The sequence below is a fragment of the Lathamus discolor genome, chromosome 2 (assembly GCF_037157495.1).
Source record: "Lathamus discolor isolate bLatDis1 chromosome 2, bLatDis1.hap1, whole genome shotgun sequence".
Lineage (NCBI taxonomy): Eukaryota > Metazoa > Chordata > Aves > Psittaciformes > Psittacidae > Lathamus > Lathamus discolor.
The window spans coordinates 54,868,957-54,881,464 of NC_088885.1; the positions used below are offsets into that span (position 1 = coordinate 54,868,957).

The following is a 12,508-nucleotide window of genomic DNA, read 5'->3' on the forward strand; positions in this document are numbered from 1 at the left end:
CACCACAGGTTCTTCTCCAGCCCCCTGTGGTGGGCTGTATTAAGTAATATAGGGGACATCTGCTGTCTGTGATTTGTTTTCTTTCATCCCTTCCCCAGGCAGAGACCAGCCTGGCAGAAGTCCAGCTCCCTTGCATTGTTTTGGATCTCCCTCAGGCTAAGAGGTGGAGAGAATGCCCCCAGGTCACAGCCAGCAGCTCCTTTTAGCTGCATATCATAAATATTTGGGACAAAAGCCTTCTGGATCCACTCAAACAGGGCTTTTGCCAGAGCAGAAAAAGACACATATGCCAGCAAGTGTTTTGCTTAACTCTGCATCCTGGCCTTTTCCTAATTCTTCAGGTACTTACAGGGATGGAGGTGACTTCAGGCCAAAGTCCACCTGTGGACTTTCCCACTGGAGTCAGCAGGTGGGATCAGACCCAAAGCCCCATGGTATCCAAACATGTGACAAACACGATTAATGCATTTGCTCTGTTAACACCCAGTGCAATGAACTGCTTCGCTTTCCTGCCTCTGGTACAGAGTCCAAGCCCCACACAAAACAAGAAATCCAGAATGTTTAAGGGTTTTGCATCAAGAGAAAGACCCAACACCTCCCTGCCCCAAAACCAAACTGTGCCCCTTGGATTCCTTGGATTCCACCTCCAAACAGGCAAAAAATATTGTGCTTTTCTGAGAAAACTGGGATGCAGCTCCTTACCAGAGACAGGTGAACTTTCATGGCACTGGTTTGGATAACAGGATTGGCTCCTCCAGCCTGGATCCAGTCTTGGAACCGAAGGATATATCATTCCTAGAAAAAAAGATGGGTTAAGGAGGCAGAGAGAGGGAGCAGATCACTGTGCATCTACCACGCCACTTTGACAACTAGCTTGAACTCCCCCAATAACTTCTCCTTCCTGTTGTTTTTTTCCCTTGGTGAGCTCGTAGACCTAACTTGTACTTTGTTTGGCCTTTGTTTTGTTTGTTTCCTTGTCCCTGTAACATCAAAAGACATCTCCATAAGTGCTGGCAATGCAATAAGAGTGTTTCTGCTGCAGTGCAATTGATTTCACTGTCACTGATGCAGACAGCATCATTGGGGACTGAAACAACTTCAAACTAGCTTAATTGATTAAGCAAAGCAACTGAAATGGATATAAGTACCCTGTATGGGCCAGGGGTGTTAAAAGCAAAAAACATGGCAAAGTACAAGAGCACCAGACTCCAGCTGTGATGGAGATGAATGAGGGGGAAATGGGGAACATTTTTTTCCTCATTTTATTCAATCTCTGTCTCAGTTTCTGTGAAATTGAGAATACGTTGGGTTGTCAGGGACCTCTGGAAGTCGTGTAGCTCAAAACCCTGAACAAAGCAGGTCTAGGTGCGAGGTCGTACCTGGTTGTTGAGGTCAGTGCTTTGTGAAGTTTCAGTTATCCCCAAAGATACGGACTTCTCACCCTCTATGGGCTTCTCTTGTAGCGTTTCACTCTTTTCATTAGAAAAACGCTTTTCCTGAAGTCCAAAAGGAATTTCTCCTGCTGCAGCTTGTGCCCATTTCATGTTCTTTTGTTGAATGCATGTTTTCTTTCAATCATGCTCCATTAGGTAGCTAAGCACAACAAAAAGCTGTCTCCTCCTTTTGGTTTCTCTTCTTCTGACATCTTCAAAAATCCCTTTGGTTTCGGTTGTAAGTGTTGGTGCCACGTCTCTTTCAGCCTCTCAGTGCTTTACTTTCTAACGGAAACTGTACAGCAATTTGCATTTGGAGGTGTAAATGTGCTTCTGATGACCAAATCTCAAATTTCTCATCAAACTGAATAATCACTAGAAAAAAACACACCCAAGGAAAATCACTAGAAATTGGGTGTCTTTGAAAAATTTCAGCCATTCTCAGCATCCTCCCCCTCAGCTCTCCTGGGTGTTAAATATTAATGTAAGGAGCTGCTGGCTTTGATACAGAAGTAGTAATTCTCTGCCTGAGGTATTTCCTTTCCTGGCTTCTCCTCCCTTTCATCTCGGAGTGATTTTCTGATTGATTTTTTTTTTAAATTCTGTAGTATTTGCCTATTTCCAACACCTCCCCCACGTGGCATGATGTCAAACCAGCAGCAAGCAGGCCAGCAGGGACATATATACCCATTACCTTCAGCACTACAGTGGAAGCCTTTAAAACATTGCAGTAAGCTCAGCCCTGTGCAGGGCGATTGCTCAGCAGAAGTCCCTCTCACAAGAATGTCACCATGTGGTTCCCACAGCAAGGCAGCCAGAGGGCTCCTGCTGTTGCCAGCAGATGGTTGGAGGGTCAGGTACCACAGTGCCAAGGCTTTCTGGACAGCTTCACTGGGATGCAGGTAAGCAGAACTATTGCTACTTGCCTGGGGGGAAATGCAAGTCTGCAGCCAAGGTCAGGAATGCCCACATGTATTTGGAACGGTTGCCTCTTTCAGACCCAGTATAATTACCTAGGCAAGGACAGACACTTTCCAATTGTCACAAGCCCTGCTCAGCTCTTGGCCTCTCTGCAGCCCTGTGGGAGTGAGGTCCACATGCCAGTGTGAAATCTACCCATTGGAATTTGTTTTTCCTTTGCTAATTCCCTTCTGTTATTACTTTTTGTCCCATATCACAGGCTAACAGAACAGCAGTACTTTATCTGTCCAAGAGCTGAGACAGGCATACATGAAACAAATGACCCAAGAACCATTTCTTAACCTATTATCACATAAATTAATTACTAAGAAAGCACTTTAGTTTCCTTTTTTTCTCCCAACGAAACCAAATCCTTGCCCACTATAACTCATAATATATAACTGTTATTAAACCAGAATTCGACCAGGCCCAAGGAACTAGATAAGGGGTATGTGGGGATACCCACAGAGGTATTTTGGGACCCAGGTCTTTGTTACAGGTCAAATCTTCAACTAGTTTCAAGGAGATAACATGCAGTTCTGGGCTTTGCTCTAAAACCTGGGACTTGATCTTTTTCTGTACCTACTGACCCAAAAAGAGCGTACTTTCTGTTCAGCTCTCACCCTATCAGAGCAACACTTCCACACGGTTAGGGCAGAATATATACACTTCTGCTTCAACAAATTCAAAATTCAAAAATGTGTTATGTGTGTAAAATCGGCTTTAGGAGGGGAACTGAACATATGAAACTCTGAATGTAGTCATGGGAAGCAAGCTCCAGAAACAAGCATGAGCTCCTAGGCTTCTGCCATGGGTAACTGGTGCCCTACAACACTTCCTCTAAATCTAGGGACAATGGTGATCTATTTATTTCATTACAGACCTTTGTTATCTGGTTATTTTAAGCTGCTGTTAATTAGCAATGTCTGCTTCAGTTGCCACTCTAATACTACTTTAGTTTCATGTAGTTTTAAGTGAACTGAAATGTTTCCATCTCTAATATTTCTCTCCTGTTCTTTCTGCAAACAAGAAAGTTAAATGACAATCAGCCTGACAGATCAACCAGACATAACTAAGGTGGATCATTTAGATCAACTAATATTCATTAGACAGTCTTTGAATATTCCAATATTCCTAGAGTGAACAATAGTTTTCCTGGAATTTAAAAAGAAATCTCATTGCTTGATTGCAGAAACTTGAAATATATTTCCTACCATAAGAAGTACCGTGTGCCTCTACAAAGCAAAGTTTTGTTCTTAAAAAGCCCTGTTGCCATATATATTGTAGCAAAACCTGACTATACAATCTGGCAGTGGAACAAATCCATGTATTTTCAGTCAACTTCATCAGCTTCTTCTTTATGTGAGATCTCAACTAACAAAGTGTCTTCTTTACAGTCTGACTGAGAGGTGGACATGCAAAAAGAACTCCCACATTTCTACATCCAGTTGGACATCTTTCCGTCTTCAGTGACATCAATAACCCTGGGAATGGCTTAAAACAAGACCCTTAAATTTAGGCAGCTGAGCACCTCTGTCTACATATGAGCTAAACCTCCAAGTTCCCATAAGTGTGAGCAGAGATCTAGGCCTTGGTTTGGTTGTTCAATTAGAACCAGTTCAATTAGTGCCACTTGACATGCCTCAAGACAGCCAACATACATGTACACAGCTGGAAGATGCAGCCAAGGACCTCTGAGAGATCCTCCTGGAGCAGCAGATGGAGCCCATGCAGGAAACTCAAGGCCATCTCAAAGATACAAAGCATTATGGTGGAAAGGGAGTCATGACCCTACCCAATACAGTCAAGTGAATACAGGAGCAGTTCGTATGCTCAGCTAATGCATGTCTATTCTAGAGAAAGCTGACTTTCCCCCCAGACTCTACTGGCTGTCTTGGCGAAATCTCCGCCAACTACAGCAGGAACTCAGATACCTAGACCGTATTTCGACACCCAACATTGGATGCCAAAATTTTGTCATAACTTCACACCAAATTACCTCTTGTGTGTACTGAATCAGGTCACATCGCCCTCAAGTGGAGAAAGGCAAGATCACAATGAGCTGCGCAAGCCAGTGATCACCAAGATGCTGTTTTGTTTTGAGGGCACTAAAAAATAACCCCAGGGATCTACCCAGTCATCCAGGACAATGTGTGCCATGAAAAAACTTGGTTGCAAGAACACAAAGGTTGCAAAGTACAGACCAAAAAAGCTACAGTGGAAAAGGCTATAATTCATGCAACCAAGCTACCACCATAATTCAGCCACCGTGTACCCTTCCATTATGATACTATCTCACTCAACTCAACATCAAACAATAGCTGGTAGCAAAGCCAAGAATATAATTTACCTCTCCTAGATACCCACGCTGTGCCTTAATCACAAGAGAAAGTGTTTACTTTACAGCACACTCTGCCTCATTCACTGTCCAACCAGTGTGCTGACTGAGGTTGGGGCCCTCTGCTGAAGCAGGCAGGATCTTGTAAAAAGATCAAGCTGAACTGATGCAAACAGCCTGATTTCTGGCAGCTTCTAGCACCAGGGTGCTTGACTTTGCAGCCTTTGGAGTCTTACTGCTGTTCTTGGTTGGACTTCCTCCAAGCTAAAAAAACCCAAACCAAAACACAGCAACAAAACAATTATGTAAGAAAAGAGTTCTTTTACATGGAAACATACTGACTATTCCCACTTAGATCTAGAGAAAAATATTCCTTCCTCACACACTGTCCTCTTTCAGCTCTGTTTCTTACCCCCATATCAGGGAATAACATCTCTTGTAGAGGGGGTCCTATTGCTTGAGATTCTTTCTGTGCAGTTCTCTTCCTCCAAGCCTGCTCTTTCATTAGATCTCCCAGTTTATCCTGTAACTTGATGTTCTGGCCATAAAAATGGTTCAGAAGCCTACCCAAAGTGAGCGACACAGACGAGATGTTCCAGGTTTATAGCAAACTATTCGGACTACTATGGACATGGCAGGCAAATGGTTGGGGTCAAGAGAAAGTGTTTTTTAGAACAATCTTTTTTCCTTTTAGATGCACAGCAAACACATTTCCACTGCAGCATAGCCTGTGCCTAACCTGTTCTCAGATTCCCGTTCTAATCTCAGCCGGGAACAGCATGTGTGTAACCCATTTTACAGCATGAGGACCTAATTACATTTTCCAGCTGTGCAGCAGACTCCTGCAAAGCAAAATAAAGCCTGCTTATGTTCATTTCTTAGCTACCACTCTTGGACCTCTTGGAATCAGTCCATAGCTCCCAGGCTGACAAGTGCTCTGAAGGACGCTTTCACTCTTCCTTGCACTACCACCGGGAGAGCTTTTCCTCTTCTCATCCCTGATCTTTTCATGCATCAGGCCTTCCATTTCCACACAAACACACTTATTATCTCCTCAGACTCCTAATTGCCCTCTGGAAAGCACCACAAAAACAAACCCATGCACCGTATCGGTTTTGGCAACAGCTGATGGTTATTTTCCTCTCCACTGCAAGCAACCTGACAAATGTCCTCAAGCTTCTGCCTTTGCATGCAGGGAGCTGTTCCTCTGACTCAGAGTAGGTTTGTGTGAAAGCATCATCTCTTGCCAGTGTGGAAAGGAGCAACGGGGATAAGGAGGGTAATCCAGCATGGTACAGTTGGTCTGGGAATCAAACTGGCTGCTCCAGGGTGATGGTTAGCAAGTCTCACAAAGGTGTCACAACAGCCAAGACACAGTGCGGTGGAAAAGTGAAGGAAGGATTTAAATAGAAGAGAGGATTGATGCTTTCCAAGACTCCCTTGCTCATCAAAACCAAAGGCAATCTTAATGAGAAATGCAGTCCCCAGGAGGTCACAGGAAGTTTATTTAAAAGAGGTTCATATTCTACCCCCTACAAAGTTTCATGGAGCATTTCACGGCACGTAAGGGATCATCTAACTTTATTTCCTTTATACAACAGGCTGTGAGCCAAAACTTTTTTGACCCTGACAATATAGATTTGGAAACAGTTCTTCAATGAAAAGGAGGCAACAGGGCTATATGCTATGGCCAAGAGTAGGAGATAACTCAGCATCATAACCCAGAGGTACCTCATAGCCTCCTGACTGCAGGGTGCTGAGGAGAATGCTCCCTCAGAAAATGCAGCCTCCAGGGTTTAGGGCTATGCCCCCAGCTTATCCTGGATCTTAAGGTTCATTCTGGAAACCAACTGCTTTAGCAACAGAGAATCCTGGATGAGGGTAGAGCTGAGCTGCAGGGCTCTCTGACTGAAAGCCAGCCTGAGCACACTAAGCATCGCAGCACAAGTCCAGCTTTCATCAGCAAACAGAGGAGAAATGAGAACAAGCTGGACCTGGCATGATCAGACTGATCTACAAACGACTACCTAGAAGGGCCTTACAGCCTTCAGATACCCTGTTTAAGCCTAACTCAGTTAGAAGACCTCAATAAAGCGTTTAGGACAGTATCGTCTATGAAATAATATATGATGACAATTGGAGACAGCACAGAATATGGGTTGCAAATTAGCATATCTGAACTGTTATGGACAGCTTAGGGAAATTTAGCATGAGTCAGTCTGGCCAGTAGGTAACAAACCTGAGAATGTCAAAGGTGTGAAGTGTCTGGGGCTTTTCCTGGGGAAAAGGCTGAGAGAAACAGCTTGAGTGTCATCAAGCCAGGAAACAATTTTTTCCTTATTCGGATTAAGACAAAATGGTGTGATTGTAGCCATCTGTTTCAGCTAGATGAGGACATTTTAAATTATTTCTTGAGAAAATAAAAGAGGGATCTGATGGCCAATTGCATTCCTGGCATTCATACAGTGTCCTCTACCTGTAGATGCCTCAGCCTTTCATGACATTTAGTCAACAGTACTTATGCCAAATTTCTAGTAGTCAGTTCCCCTATTATGCTTTAAAAAAACCCAAAACAAACAACACCACAAACCAAACCCCTAAAGAAACAACACAACACTTCCTGTTTGATTGTAAGTAAAAATGCTTCCTCATTTTGCTTTTAGGCTTGTTTCTATTCTGCATTAATATTTGCATAAGGTTCCTATCAGTTCTACACATAACCTTCCTATGCCATATCTGCCTTTATCCTTTATTTGCTCATTGTGGTGACTGATTCTACTGTTTAGCAAAATTTGCTTTAATCTGCCATCATGAAAACCTAATCATTTCGGGCCAGGCTCCTTGAATTCTTGTCAATCATGATGTAATATCTGGGAATTAAGAGACCACAAGAACAGATAAATAGAGAGTATTTCTGAGTATCCTGAGGGTGCTGGGACCATACAAGCTCAGGGCACATTTGAATCTCACTGTGGCTGAATTAGGGTCAGCACCACAAAAAATTAATAGTTTATGGGCAGAAAGCTTAAAGGTCTTTTCCAACCTAGTTGATTCTATGATTCTTTAATATAATAGCTCTTGTATGGCTTTCTCACTGTCACCTGCAACCAGCTGTGCCTGCTGTCTTTCAGGTGCTAACAGTGACTGAGGGTTGGGCTCTCACCACGGGATGGCTCAGGCTCAAATACTACATCTGATCACAGTGGCCACCCTCTCATTATACAGGCCTTCTCCTTCTGGCAGGAGCAACAGGAAAATCGAATGAAGCCTTTCCTCCCACGATTTCCAGTCATCCTGCGAATGAGCCATCAGGGCCACCCGTGCAGGGCTCCCTGGGTTTCCACAAAAGGCATAGAGATCTGCTTCCACTCCCTGTAGGTGTGAGCTCAAAAGCAAACCAGCTTTGCTGACTCACAGGCCCCAGTATGGCTCTTCACCAACTTGCTCCAGATGAGTCACCCAGTGGGTGAGTAAGTAATACATTGCATCTGCAGTGCATATTTATGGCAGTTTTGCATTGACCATGTCAGCAGGGAAATTGTTTGTGTGGAGTAACCATGGAGAGAAAGGAAATGCTGAAGAGGACCAAGAGGTTACAGATGAGGAAAAAACTATAGGGAAAAACATATTCCACCTCCACAGCCTCAGAGTACCCTACATGTGTGGAATTTGTGCTTAAAAAGGAAATATTTGATGTGGGGTTTTTTGGTGGTTTTTTTTTTTTCCTCCCTCTCTTTTTCATGGTGTCACAGAATTGGGAGAATCTGGAATGTTGTAAGAAGAAGTAGCCCTGTGGTAGTGACATCAGGGTCTGGAGCTCCTGCGAATCTCACAAGGAAGCATATTAGCACAGTGGACTCAGCCCTGATGGGATCTTCCCATGAGAATAGCTCTAAGCAGATGCATTGAAGGTGCCATGCAGGTTCTCCTCACCAGTCCTTTCTCCTCACCCTTTACGCTTCTGTGACCACATCTCAAAAGTCATGACTAAGTATCTGTTGAACATAGACCCACAAACTGTGCTGCCTTGCTCTCTATTAACTTTTAAGAGAACAAGAGTAGAGAGGGCAGGAAAAAGGATGGCTATATCATTTGTGTCCTACTAGCTCCTGCTTGCAGAGAGCTCATGTGTCTTCTTCCCTCCATCAGTGTGGTTGGTAATATACAGACCACCTTTGCAAGGGAAATGGCCTAAAAAATCCTGTCATCTTATTCTTTAGTAAAAGGTGAGATGTCTTTTTGCAGGAATAGCTCACACCAAGGGACTTTTAATAGGCAGTAAAGGATTATGTCATTATTATGTGTTTCCATAAATGGTGAATCAGTCAATAGATAGAGTCACCTATAAATGTTCCCAAATACAGTTCTAATCATCTGTCAGAGATAGCACTTGTCTCTACAACATCATTTTATCTGTATCAACCCGAAGGCTTAGTGATAAGCATGGTCAGTTTTTCTCTTTTACTGTTGGTCTCCAGACCAGGAGAACCTTTAAGCAATGGGTTTTGCAAAGCTGCATGCCTGGCTCAATTCTGAACATTTATTAATTTGCCTACCTGCCTCATAGAAACATCTCCCCCTGAAAGCAGCTGGAGGGGGCTGCACCGCTGTGCTGGTTGCAACACAAACCACAGAGTCCCTGGCTGCAAGATGTAGCAGAAATTAGTCCTGCTTCTGAATAGGTTGTACCGTGAATGTTCACAAGAAATAGAAATGAAGTCTCTCCTTTCACTGCAATACAGAGCTCAACTGCTCATTTCATTTGCGGCAAAACTCAGATGAAAATGTTATTTTGGCAAAGGTAGATGTGGTTGTTCTTTTTTCTTTAATTGCTTAAATTCCAGAAAACATTAAAAGCAAGTGAATATGTTTATGGACTGATTTGCACTGCAGAGAAAGCTGTACTTCTTACCACTGAGAACCAATGTGCCTACAATGGGTAAACACACAACGAGAACATGCAAGTCTGATTTTCTTTCCCAACAAACTAGACAAGGGAAAGATTATCACCTCCTTGGAGCTGGCTTTGTGAAGTTTACTGCTGACTAAATCTGCACTACGTTCCCTTTATCCTGTGTTTACCTTAGATTACACTTAAAAATTAAGTATATCACGGTAAATTCTATCAGCTCTAAGATAAGGCTTCTTTTCACATCATTTGTTTTTAAATGTACTGGCACTTTTCAAACTCCCTCAAACAAGGGATCAGTTTCTGACCAGTCTATACAGCAGCAGCTCAGTCCCTCCAGGCAAGGAGCAAGATGTGCTGGTGGATATCAGCTGCAGAGGTAAAAGATGCACTCACAGCACTGGGACTGAGTGCTGAAAGCAATTAAAGACATTTAGCAGCTCCTTAGCTAGTGTGTCTTCTCGAAACCAGTAACCAAGGTCCTTCTCATTTCCCATGCAGGAAGTACCACGTTGTTGCTGGCTAACACTGTTTCTTCCAACCCCTGACCACCTATTACTTGGTGTGTTTCACAGCCTCTTCAGGCAGTCAAACCCATTGGTCAGGAAAAACCACTCTAAGCTACTCTCCGCAGTGTAGATCCTGGCATGGGAAGTATTTTGGTTTTAAATTTACTTTCACAGAAGAAGTACCTTGATGTGACTGGCTATCAGGTAACTCACGGTACAGAAAACCTGGTAGAGGCTCCTTCTCAGAACCGGAAAGCCAAGATCCGTTTGATGAGCATTAAAGAAAGCTGGGATTAACTTGATTTTTTGGCAGAACTGAATTTGCAGCTTGTCTGCGTGAGGTTGTTATTTCAAACAAACAGAGGATGCGAATTAAAGGCATCATGGTTGTGCTAGGATGGCTCTGTGTGTGCACTCATTCTTCTTTTCAAAACCCTTGCTTCTTTCTAGGAGGGACTGGGGCAGGATGCCCTTGCCAGGCAGGTCTCCAGTAACAGCAAATCCTCAGGGATCCGTGTGTGAAGCACAGGCGATGACTTACCCTGAACCCTTGTGACATGCAGGCACTGCAAAGCATGACAAGGTTGAGGGCCAAAGTTTGAATGGGGGAGCCAAAACTCCTGCCAGTGCTGAGCTGTGCTTGCCGAGGGTGACTCTCCTGAGTCCAGGAGGAGCTGGGATATTTTACCAGCCATTAGAACATAGAGGTGAGCTGATTAAAACACACAGTATTACTTTTCATATCGGACAAATAGAAGTACTTCTTTCATTTCTTGGTCTTGATATAAATCTGGCACTCTCTGGAACAGAAAGGTGCACCTGAAATGCTTCACAGAACAGCTTGTGGGTCCTTCACATGGAACATCCCAGGTCCCCCTGGTACACCCTCCTTGCAGGTCTATGGTGAGCTCTGGCTGCTGTGCTGTCACAATGTGCCTGTCCGATGTAGCTGTTCGGTGCTTTTCCAGCACCAAGTCGTGGCATTTTTGGATCAGAGGCAAACATATTCATGAAAGCAAGTTTCCCCCAGGTCCCCTTTAAAGTCTGTGAGGTCCTGGTGTGATTCTTTTCACCCAGAGTAGATGTCCAAAATAGATCAGAGGAACCCTTCCTGCAGGAGAGATTGCTTCATGCCATCCCGCTGCTTGGGCTGAAAGAGCATGGATCTTCTGAACCATCAGATGTCTAAGGTCAGAGAAAATTAATCTCAGCTATAGGGGTGTGGGGGCTCAGCACACACCTGAAAAACAGCTATTAAGGCAGATCTTTAGGCCCTGTATCTGTGATACAGATGAGTGTGTCATGTGTTTCAAATCTAGCTCCAGCTACCAGCTTCTGAAAATCAGGCGTATTTGGATTCAGGTTTGGATGAAAAATGGATTTAGGTCAGGGTGTGAATTCCTTAATGTGACTAGTGTATCTCACTCTGGACTTCACTTCCCATTTCTCTAAAGGTGCATTTTTCCTGCAGCTAGAGAGTGAGAAACGCACACAAAATAAAGCGAAAATTTTCCTCAAAGAATAATGCTGTTGAGATCTGACAGGAAAATAGAAGACAGATTTTATTTTGTCAACTGTACACAAACACAGGCATTTTATAAACAAGGAATGGATTCAATTCTTTCCAGAGGTATGAGAGCAAGAGAGAAAGCTGAGATTTAGCAATTAAAGACAATCTCGGGAGAGGAACGGAATTAGCGTCCAGTTGAGCCAGATATTTCCCTCTCAAAAAATAAATGAATCAAAGTCATGCTCAGTCAGCCAAATTATCCAAGCAGATGCTAGCACCCCTGGTTTCTGGGGTTTATGTGATTTCATGAGGAGGACACAGTATTCTCTCTAAATGGAGCATTATGCAGGGGTCAGGACTGCGGGGTGTCCCAGTTTGGGGATTTTTAAATAAGGCAAAGCTGGTGAGTCTTAGAGCAGCTACATGCCCCAGAAGTATGGGTTTGATTTGTAGCTTGCTGTCAAGCCCCACTTGGACCCAATCTGTTGCTGCACAGCACGCTGTGTCCTTCACTCTTGAAGCCACTGAAGTCCCAAGATCCCTGCTTATGCTGGGAGCAGCTCTGCATTGCTTCCCACTTTGCCATAGGTGGGTCTCACCTCTCGGGCCCCACTTACCACACATATAGTCTGTCTTGGTTTACACAAAGCAGGCCAAGATGGATTTCATAGAATCATAGAATTGTTTGGACTGGAAGGAACCTTTAAAGGTCATCGAATCCAAACCCCTGCAATGATCAGGGACATCTTTAACTAGATCAGGTTGCTCAGAGCCACATCGAGTCTGGCCTTGAGGGATGTCCTGGGGATGGCACATGTATTATTGCTCTGGGCAACCTCTGACAGTGTT

General features: G+C 43.8%; 1 long non-coding RNA gene across 1 annotated transcript in view; it reads right to left on the reverse strand.

The window, feature by feature from the left end:
* The window catches only part of LOC136009206 (uncharacterized), an 85,386-nt gene that overhangs the window by 29,015 nt on the left and 43,863 nt on the right, over positions 1-12,508 (reverse strand). Inside the window, exon 2 of the long non-coding RNA XR_010610394.1 lies at positions 703-795. This is a non-coding gene — a long non-coding RNA (uncharacterized LOC136009206). The remainder of the gene's footprint in view (positions 1-702; positions 796-12,508) is intronic.